This window comes from Ascaphus truei, chromosome 8 (genome assembly GCF_040206685.1).
Source record: "Ascaphus truei isolate aAscTru1 chromosome 8, aAscTru1.hap1, whole genome shotgun sequence".
NCBI lineage: Eukaryota > Metazoa > Chordata > Amphibia > Anura > Ascaphidae > Ascaphus > Ascaphus truei.
Genome location: NC_134490.1, coordinates 38,418,548 through 38,430,442, shown reverse-complemented (window position 1 = coordinate 38,430,442; position 11,895 = coordinate 38,418,548).

The window sequence follows — 11,895 nt, the reverse complement described above, 5'->3', positions numbered from 1 at the left end:
CATTCCTTGCTAGTCTGGATTCTATCCTCGAGTCCTAACAGAATCCAATCCTTTGGCCTCCTACATGACATTTTCAGTGACCATGCAATAGTGCAGGTGTGCGCAACTTTTCACTCTGCGCCCTCTGTCTGCCCGCGCCCCATCCCCTTACCTTGACCCCGTGGTGTAATTTGACGCCGGAGACGTTGCAATGGCGACACGTCACCCGAAGTTGTCTGAGGTAAGGGAAGTTACAGAGGCGCTCTCGGCTAAATGGTACACGCAGCTCACGTTCCAGGGATAGTAAGGTAAGTTCAGCCTCAGATAGCACTCCGCCTTTTCGTCGTCACTTGGCGTACGCCTATTGCCCGTCCGACTTGAGTCCGCTCCGGTTAGGGAATGCACCCGGTCCTCCGCGTCAGCTCCCACATGACACCATCATGGAGATGAAAAAAAGGCTTGATCACCTAGGTTGAGTTGCAGCTGTGGTTAGTTGGCATCACTCAACCTCGTCTTCTGAGTGGATTTAATAATGGACTTCAAAATAGCCACACAACTATTTAGTGCCTAAGTATAGCTATTGATGCAAAAAAGATGAAATAGCACACAATCTATTTCCTATCCAACGCGTTTCGTATCACTAGATACTTCAGAGAAGTTGACTCAAGTCGGGTGGGCAATAGGCGTACGCCAACAGTGACGATGAAAAGGCGGAGTGCCATCTGAACCTGAACTTACCTTACTATCCCTGGAACGTGAGCTGCGTGTACCGTTTAGCCGGGAGCGGGTGCTTTCCCTATCGGCGTTGTCTTTTCTTCAGAGTGTGGACTATAACAACGTTGCCTTCAAATCGGCAATTACTATTTCCAAATCGGGACATTTGGTAATATGGTATCGTTCTTATGCTACACTGGCATCCTATTTAGTATTGTATGCTTCATGTGCCACTATTTTAAGTGCTTTTCAAATCTATCGAAAATATACATTTATTAATATACTGTATGTCCATTTATATCTACTATGTGATTTTTGTGCTGGTATTTTCTTTTATATGTATGCGGATTACATAATCGTATATGCACACAGCCCTAGCCTCTTTGACCTTGAACACATACTTCAGTCTGATTTTTTGAGACTCGAAAACTAGATTTCCCCAAACAAACTGTTTTTAAACACTGACAAGATTGTAACAATGGTATTTGGGACCAATGGTATTTGGGACCAAGGCTACATTTCTTCTTTTTTTTTTTTTTTTCAAAATAGTTTTATGAGGCAGTTATACAGTTACACACAAAGTACAATATATACAGCCTAATACGAAAACATTTTACTTTTTAGGGGAAAAGAGTGGAAACAATAATTGCCACAAAGGTGAGGCCTTCCTTAAGAAAGGAAGGCATAGAAAAGAAAAAGGGGGTCAGTGAGTGAGTGGGGGGGGGGGGGGTGGCGGGGACCTCCCCCGGTCACCGAGTATTCACATCGATTAGTTTGCCACTGAGGACGAGGTGTCTTGATCCACTTTTAAAAAAAAAAAAAAAAAATTGTTTTTATTTAGCCTTGACTATGGCTAATTCCGAGGGGTGTAGCATAGCTTGCAATAGATCATGGATATGTATAACATTTAGAATCGACGTACCACAGGCAGTTACAAATCCCGGTGCTCTCCATAGTGCTCCAAAATCATGTACCACTCCAAAGGCATACCGGGAGTCTGTGTAAATATTCACAGCTGATCCGGCAGCTAAAGAATTCAGTACAGGTAGTCCTCGTTATCCAACGTTTCACTTTACAACGAATGGCATATCCAACGCTTTACAATGTCTCCCTATGTACTGTTTTTCGACGCCGGAATGCGTTATCCGACGCTCACCGCCACTGATTAACATAGGACTCACTTTACAACGGTTTCACTATCCAACGCTACTTCCACAACGGATTCCGTTGGATAACCGAGGACTGCCTGTAAGTGCAATAAACTCAGTAACCCGAGCTGACTGCACAGAGGGCAGGGGAGATAATTCTATAACCTTATGGAGAGTGACAACTAAATATCGGGCACATAGGATTGCCTAATTGATCTCTCTGACAAGATCCATGAACAAACAGTTCCCACCGGGGGTTAACTAGAGGAGTTGCTGATAGACCTTAGACTTTGTTTTTTTCTATCTTACAATCCTGCAGCTCTCCCTTTGTTGAGAGTGGAATCCCTACAGCAGGTTTTTACAGCTTTAGCACTTTTCTCTTGTTTCACTGCAATGGTCTGCAACACTTATTAATTCTCATAGGGGGTTTAGCTGCCAACCCCACTATGATTAGTTGTAATGCTTGTTTAACTGGTGTTTCTGGCCCGCTGACAAAGGCATTATTCAAAGCTCCTGGGGCATTAATTTCAATATATCTGTAATGCCTGGATGTTTTGTAATCCATAAATGTATCAGCGGATCCAGAAGCCGTTTTATTTTTCTTCTGTTTACAACTGTTAATCTCATTCCGATCTAATGGGATACAGTTCTATTCCCTGTATACGTTGATACAATTCTACAGGATTCAGTAGTACATACTGTACAACAACCGTCATCTGATTTCAATCAGCTGCTGTGGGCTTATAAGTAATACAGACAGCTTTAAATTCTAAGATCCATTTTCCTGGGTCATCTTTAAGGACTGGAAACATGGTTCTGAAATGTAACAAATCCCCAGGTGTCCATTGTGCATGCATTGCAATAATATGTGCACCATTTGTACCTTGTCCTGGAAATTCTAGGCTAGAGCTCAGTACCCAAATCCCAGCATAGATCTGTTAGAACTATCTGCCAGACATCTAGTATTATTGCGGGTAACTGATGGGCTTAGACCAGTAGGTATTGCCCTTTGGGGAGGATAATTGGCCAGAGGTCTAGGGGATATTGGACCCTGACCTTGTAATCCTCCTGCCGCACCCACCACCTGTCTCAGAGATTAAGCTGAATCAGATAGTTGTGCAGAGAGAGGAGCCCTATACAGAGGTGGTCTATTTTCAGAGAACAGATCTAAAACATCTGGTCCTGATGTGGCAATTGGGAGGCTAGGGTATAGTGTGAGGAACAGGATTGGGTCCCTTGAATTTTAAGGGCAGTATTTTCCCAACTTTTTACATGACGAACCCTGTTTCTTTTCTCATTTTCCACATACCGGCTGGAAACAAAATGTTTCCATTTCTGTGCAGGAACCTTTGCTCCCAATTTAGATAAACCTCCCCTTAAATAACAAAATAAAAAAATAATAAAGACACATTTATTTGATTTTTTCCCATTCAAAAGATCCCACCAAGGGGAATTGCAACTTCGAGTCATCTTTTAAAACATAATTCCACTTACACAAATATCTACATGTTTCAACATTACAATTAACATACATATTATTTATTTATTTATAAAATATTTTACCAGGAAGTAATACATTGAGAGTTACCTCTCGTTTTCACGTATGTCCTGGGCACAGAGTTAAGACAAATAATACATGTTTACAAATACAGTTACATAAATGAACAGGGTATACATTACAGGCATACCCCGCATTAACGTACGCAATGGGACCGGAGCATGTATGTAAAGCGAAAAAGTACTTAAAGTGAAGCACTACCTTTTCCCACTTATCGATGCATGTACTGTACTGCAATCGTCATATATGTGCATAACTGATGTAAATAACGCATTTGTAACAGGCTCTATAGTCTCCCCGCTTGCGCACAGCTTCGGGACAGGTAGGGAGCTGGTATTGCTGTTCAGGACGTGATGACAGGCGCATGCGTGAGCTGCCGTTTGCCTATTGGGCGATATGTACTTACTCGCGAGTGTACTTAAAGTGGGGTATGCCTGTATATACAAGACATTGCGTGCACAGTTAAAGATAATTTTTATTATGGGCGTATGAAACAGTTACAGACCAGATTAAAATGTGTGACAGCCGTACACATTTTATACATATACCAAGCCGGCTACCCATTTTTTCTGGGACAAGTACTTTTCCTGGAGCCCTTAACACCCATTCTTCAATCACTACACCGCGTCTAGGTTTTATTTCCCAATATAAAGAAAAGTATTTTTCTTAGACTGTTACCGAAATACCTTAAAAAGTGACTCCTACTTTCGCTCTGATCTTACTCACTTCAGATCACACATCCATACACCCCATGCATAAAACTCCATTAACCTCGTGTATACACTGAACTTTGTACCTTTTCTTCCGTCCCTGGGTATTAAAAAAAAACCTTATACTATACCATTTTCTTATACTCTAAAATATTCTTATACCATATACAAAGAGAGAGAAAAAATAAAGAGCTCTTACATTTATTAAACAGTCAATATCATTATTCCTCTAAGAATTCCGTCAGTCCAAAAAATCTTCCCCCCTCCGTTCCATCTCACTTAGGGATCACAGAGAAAAGGGCATTTTAAAAGGTGCCTTACCTGTGATTGAGCAATGTTTGGGATTCCCAAGGACCGGACCAGACCAGGTTCGATTTACTTTCCGGCATTTTGGAATCCTGACGACTACGCCATGTCTGTTGTAGAAATAATTCAAACTACAATATTTGAGGTCCGAAGAAATAATGATATTGAAGTTTATTCATGTAGCTACATGGAGAGATGTTAACCAGACAAGAGGCTGGTTACAAATCTGCTCTCTCCTACCCATACATTGGTGTATATAACACATGTTGAAAATTACACACAGTCAGCATTTTACACATACCAGCTAGCATAGCATATAAGGATATAGAATTCCTATACAGCTCAACCCCGCTATAACGCGATCCGTTACAACGCAAATCCGCTTATAACGCGATGCAAGCGTGGCTCCCAATTTTCGTATTTATGATTACTTTACAACACGATTATTGGTATCTTAAATACTTTATTGCACAATGCATACAATTGTACATTATTTCTAACGCTATCCGCTTATATCGCGATGTGATTTTTTGGACCGCAAGCCCAGTGTTATAAGGGGGTTGTGCTGTATTTGGGACAGGTCAACTCCCTAGAGGTCACTCCCCCCCCCCCTCCTCCTCAGTCCTGTATAAGGAAATGAGCCGGACAGAAGAAAATAGAGGTCAGCTAATAGAATACTTTAACTCTTTACATACCAGACCAACGTGCAATCCGGCATCCATTTTAGGTAAGCAAATTCTACGTAACCACAATTGAATGGAATATAATTAGATCTCATATGCAATGAATGGAATATCATATTAGATCATAAAAAAAATAATGAAATATCATATGTCTTATGAAATGAATGGAATATCATATTAAATGAATGGAATATCATAACAAAAAATAAATAAAGGATGAAGCTGATCAATTTGGTGACTCTAAACATGTATATAATATACTGAATAAATTGATTGTTATCTTGGAACGTGATAATTAGTGGGTGCAATGTGTGATTAAAAGTAACATGACAAAAAAGATGGAGGGCAAAAGAGGTGTCCTCCAAGAGTAAATCATTTCTATGCACAGCACTGTTCTAAAATATAACTTATTAAAATCCTAATTAAAACATAAATCACTAAGTTACAAATGAGTACATAGAAGGTGTCCACCACATTGGAGGAAATCAGTGGAGCGCCGTCTGTAGATATCAGTTTAATAGCCCCTTAAACGAGCATGTCTCCTGTGATGTGAACACTGACTGATGGGAGTACCAGAGTTACGCAGGGATGAGTGGTGGCTAAATATGCCACAGAAGATAGTGACAGTACTTTCCACGTTGAGGGTAGAGGTGCTGACAATATGCACTTAACTCAAGGGATCCTATGATAGAGGAGTGCTGAGATCACTAAATAGAGGGGCTGATGGCAGCAGGGTCATTGAAGAAAATCACCACTGCGAAGGCAGCTGGAGCCGTAGGGTTCGCAACTTAAAGGGACCCTGTGACATAGGTATCAATGGTGCCGAGAACACTGAAATAAAGTGACTGCTGGTAGCCGGGTAATTAGACTACGGCTGCAACGGATCCCCTAGGCAGTGGCAGCTGGAGCCGTAGGATTTGCAGTAAAGCCCACTGTAAGGGGAAGTGAAAACTAGTGAGGTCTGGTCAAGTAGATATAGCGGAATCGTGGTGACAGGCGTCTAGTGTCATTCAATGGTGCGGAGACCACTGAAGTAGAGTGATTAGACTACAGCTGTAACGGATCACCAAAGCGGGGAGACCGGTTTCTACACAGAGGATACGGCCTCAACGTGCTGAAAAAATCATATAATAGGGCAATTCAGAGTTACAGAGATGTGCTATTACAGACCAGGGGAACAAGAGAGAAGATAAAGCAGCCAATAAGCCCCTCGGCATATACAACAATCGATGGTGGCATGCCAAACGCATATTCGCCAAACATTGGCACCTTCCTACTTGCAGACGAAGATCTCAAGGAGGTACTAGGCCCCAACCCTGCAATCCCAAGTAGGTGCTCAAAAACCCTATGGGACCATTTGGTACACAGCCGTTACCAGAGGGCAAGAGCACCTAGTTGACTTCCGATACCAACCAAAGGCATATTCAAATGCCATGGCTGCAAGGCCTACAACTATGTCACCCCCACTAAATCACAACAGCAGTAGCCAATATACAGTGGATACTTTCATCAACGGCAGAACCACACATGTGTTCTATCTTATCACCTGTGAGCGCAGGAAGAGATATGTGGGGAAAACTACTAGAGAGTTCCGCAGGCGAATCCTCGAACACATAAATTCTGTGAGATACGAACCGGACACTCCAGGAGCCAGACTTATCAATCAACACCCTCATGGAAATGTCAACTGTCCTATCATTTGCCGGCACCTGCCACCTGCAAGGCACAATGAGGGGAGGTGATGTTGACAAAAAGCTTTTACAAATTGAGGCGGAATGGATTTATAAATTGAAAACAAGAAGCCCCAACGTTCTCAATAAACGGTTTACGTACCCTCCCTTTATTGAATAATGTCCCTTTCCATACGTACTATGTGTCCCATTTTTATCATGCCCACTATGACAGTATTTTTTGACCATCTATGCAAATCAACCGTGTTCATATGAGCATTATATCTTACTTCATCTGAATCAATGAGGAATCAAGGGTACTCTACATCCACGACGATAAGTCCTTAATTAACTGGATCAATATATATCCAGTTATACCCATATCTAAATCTATTAGATATATTATTTTCTATTTCCTATATTGTAAACATTAGTGGTCTAAAAAGCATCTATAACCTCTTAATGCATTTTTTAACCTAAGTGCATTATCATATAATACCACATGAGGGCACCAGCACAGTATATCTCGTACACGCCTTATTATGTATGTATTTATATCTTTATTTATATAGCGCCAAAAGGGTACTCAGCGCTTCACAAAGACAATACAGTACCGGGAATTATAATAATACAATAAGCGCAGCAAAGTCAGGCTATAGGAAAGGAAATCCCTGCCCCAGAGAGCATACAGTCTAAGTGTTATGTTGGGAGACTTAGGCTGCGCTTATAGTGCCGGCGACGGCGACAGCGATGCGACATCGCGGCAAAACAAATGCATTGCCGCCGTCGCGTGCGGTTATAGTAAGCGCAACGCGACGGATTGGTCATCTCTATTTGATTTTCCAGCGACCGTCGCCTCACCGTCGCGTCGCCAGCACTCTAAGCGCAGCCTTACAGAGACAGCAGGTGAGGGAATAAGTGCAGTAGATGGCAGCGCTTGGCCACAATGGTTGGTAGGAGCGGGTGTGGGACAGTAGCCATGAGTCCAGGCTATTGGGATGCTTCTTTTACGATGTGAGTGTTAAGTTTGGTTGGAATATTATATGAAATTAATGGACTATCACATAACATTATAAGAAGTAAATGGAATGTCATATATCATATCATATGAAACTGGTGGAATATCATATAAAAAATGAATGGAACATCATACAGTATCATATGAAATGAATAGAATATCATATCAAATTAATGGAATATCATGTCATATTATATCATATGAAATGAATGGAATCATATTATATTAAATTAATATCTTATTATATCATAGCATTTAAAATACATTCAATATCATATCATTTTAAATGAATGGACTATCCTATCATATGAAATGAATGAATGGAGTATCATAATATATCATCTGAAAGGAATGGAATATCATATCATATGAAACTAATAGAATACTATGGAATATTATATCATATTATATTAAATGAATGGAATATCATATGAAATGAACATCAACCTTCCCCCTGAAACTGTGAATGAAAATATCACTTGTGAGCACATTCATGTGTCAGACAGGTCTGCAACCCTGCTTTTCACCATTATCTCCCAGCATACAGTGCTCCACTGCAGTATGGATGAAGTTCCAGGGGAGCGTCGCCGTGTGCCCAAAAAAGGAAGAAAACAGTGGATAGTGTAATATTGTAAAAAACAGTGATAAAAATGTGAATTTTACAAATTCCTACTCACAAAAGTAGCAGGAACACAAGCATGTGAGTCAATAATACTCTGTGATGTAGCCCGTTCCGGAGGTTTGGTATATGGGTCAGCACATCTTAAGAAAGCAGAAAACAGCCAGAGTGTAGATGGAAATAAACTTTATCAAACATAAAAGACAATTGGAGGCTTACGGCTTTAGGAGGAAAAACAGCATTTGGGATATAGTCTCTGCTACAGCATGGATCGTCTCGTGTAGTTGTCTTGCAGTCGGCGTCCGCGAACGTCACTTCCGGATTGTGACATCACCTCTCACCGGGACTGCAGACCATAGGAGTTCCCTTGCTTCTTTCCTCTCCCAAGATGGCGGAGAAAGCCCGACTCTACGCGTTTCGCGGACGCCGACTGCAAGAGTTTTAGAGTTCGATAAAAAAAGCTGTATCAAACGACTTGGTTTTTTTTTATAAGTGTTATCGCGCTATAAATCCTAGCAACTGATTGAAACTGCAGCCTGGAAGAGTTGCATGGAGACGCTGTGTCTCCATTCACGGCTCATACAGGCGATCGTACAGTTTCAATATTAATTTTAAAACTAGTGTGTGGGAGCAGGGGGTCTCCTGAGCTGGACCGCATTAATTTCAGCCTCGGGGACCCCCTACTTCCCGAGATCCAGGCCCCCGGTATGGGGGGCCCGTATCCCCGCAATGTTAAAATCCTCCACGTCGTGTCCGGGGATTTAAATCCTGCAGGGGGATACCGGCACCCCATACTTGGGCCTGTATCTTGGGAACTAGGGTGTCCCCGAGGCTGAAATCAATGCGGTTCAGCGCAGGAGACCTCTTGCTCACGTACACTATTAGTAAAAATAGAATTAAAGCAGCTTGATTATCTTAGCGGCTAGCCACTAAGGCAATGAAGGGGTTATGGCACAGTAGATGGTTTATTGGGGGCAGAGGGTGTGAATGAAGGGGGTACTTGGACCAGAGTGGGTGCTTAGGCAGACCAGGAATGTTGCGGGAGGAGTTAACCCCTTCATTACCATAGCGGAGTCAAGAGGCAGTACAGCAGCACATTCCTGGGGAATCAGACACCAAATGGAGGATCTCCTGACAGCACTATTCTGCCCCCTTCGACACTACACAATACTGCCCCCCCTCCCCCAACACTGTACTATACTAGCCCCTCCTCCCCCCGACACTACTATACTGCCCCCTCCTCCATCAACACTACACTATACTTCTCCCCCCTTCCCCCAACACTACACCATATTGCCCCTTCCCCCCAATACTATACACTGCCCCTCCAGCTCCCAAACACTACACTACTGTCTCCTCCCCCAACACCCCATTATTTTGCTCTCCTCACAACAATAAACTATACTGCCCCTTCCTCCCCCCCAACATAACACTATACTGCCCCCCACACTGATATTAGCACAGTGGTCCTATGGGGGGCTGAACCTTTAACTGGGACTGAGAGGTGTGGATGCAATGTGTTGCTGAAGGGGTTAAGAGGCTGGGGGGAGTGTCTTTCTGTCCCAGACCCCAGTATCCCCAAACTGCATTAACAACATGTGTCATGGTGACCTATCTGATGGAAAATCAGAGCATGGGCCTTATCTCTCTGTGCAGGCCTCTGTTCTCACTACAGGCTTATCTATATATCTGTAACAGCCCTAACAAGGGGCTGGGGGGAAAAAGGGGGGGGGGGAGAGTGGCTTCCTCAATGCTTTCTCTGCTTTGAAAACAAGACTTACATCTATTAAACTTCAGGACAAAGCTGTTTATCTGTCATTTAGAAAGGTTTAAGCAATATTTGCGCTGGAGAAATAGGAAATGGGATTGTAGAGAAAAAAGTTGTCTGAGCCCTAAGCAAGGAACGAATCATTTCTATTTAAACTTCAATATATTATTCAGCTTTACATAAAGATGTGTGCTATAAGAGGTATCTCTCCTTCTGTCCCTGTCAGTATCCAGGATCAACAACGTAGCCGCACTATGCAGCTTGGTGACAGCAACAGCGTATTTTGCTTTTTATTTTCACGTTAATTTGCAGAGATATTGAAGCATAACGTTTTGGGCAGTGACTTCTCTTGTCAATATTCATCCCTGATCCTAATAATTTCCTAATCACTGTATGGAGTTTTCTTCTTTTTTTTGATCCCTAAAAAGAAAATTCTATAAAAATACAGTCTCACTCATTAGATTTTATTTATTTATACAATGTTTTACCAGGCAGTAATACATTGAGAGTTACCTCTCATTTTTAAGTATGTTCTGGGCATAGAGTTAAAATGACAAAATACATGGTTACAAATACGAGTAGGGTATACATTATATACAAGACATTGCATGCACAGTTAGAGATAATATATATTATGGGCGTATGAAACTGTTACAGACCAGATTAAAATGTGAGACAGCTTTGGTTTTGAAAGAACTTAAACTGGTGGTGGATGTGAAAGTCTCCGGTAGATTGTTCCAGTTTTGGGGTGCACAATAAGAGAAGTAGGAACGGCCGGATACTTTGTTGAACCTTGGGACCATGAACAGTCTTTTGGAGTCAGATCTCAGATGATATGTGCTGCAAGTGGTATGGGTGAGGAGCATGTTCAGATAGATGGGTATCTTGCCCAGAAAGTATTTGAAGGCAAGACAGGAAAGGTGAACTTTGCGCCTGGACTCAAGTGAAGATGGCAGTCTAACTTATTCAATGGCAGTCTCCCTCTCATGGCAGTGTCACTCTTTGTGAGACAGTGTCACTCATTGAAAGGCAGTCTCACCCAATAGAAAGCACTCTCACTCATTGAATGGAAGTTTAATTTATTAGAGGGCAATCTCGTTCATTGGACAGCAGTCTGTTTCACTGAAAGGCAATCTCAGTCAATGGAGGCAGTCTCGCTTAAAAGCAGTCTCACTCATTAGAAATCACTCTCACTCATTGAATTGCAGTCTCAGTTATTGGAGGACAGTCTCACTCATTGGATGGCGATCTCTTTCCCTAGAGGGCAGTCTCATTCATTAGAAAGCTGTCTCTCTCATTAGTATAGTCTTTCTCAGTAGAAGCCAGTCTTACTCATTGAAGGGCAGTCTCACTCATTGTCTTGCACTCTCACTTATTGGTGGGCAGTATCACCCATTAGAAGGCTGCCTATCTCATTGGAGAGCAGTCTCACTCAGTAGAAGCCAGTCTTACTCATTAGAAAACAGTCTCCTAAATTGAAGGGCAGTATCATGCATTGTGTAGCAGACTGACTCACTGGAGAGCAGTCACATAGTGTGAGGCTGTCTCACTCATTGTGTTGCAGATTCACTCACTGGGCAGTAGTTTCACTTATTGGAAGACAATATCCTGGGAATTAAATTGCCATGTATGAGGGAACACATCCTCCATGATAATAGCATCTTATGGTAGCTCTCTTGTATTTTAGGCACTGCTACACGCTTTGCCCCACCTCTACCGCTG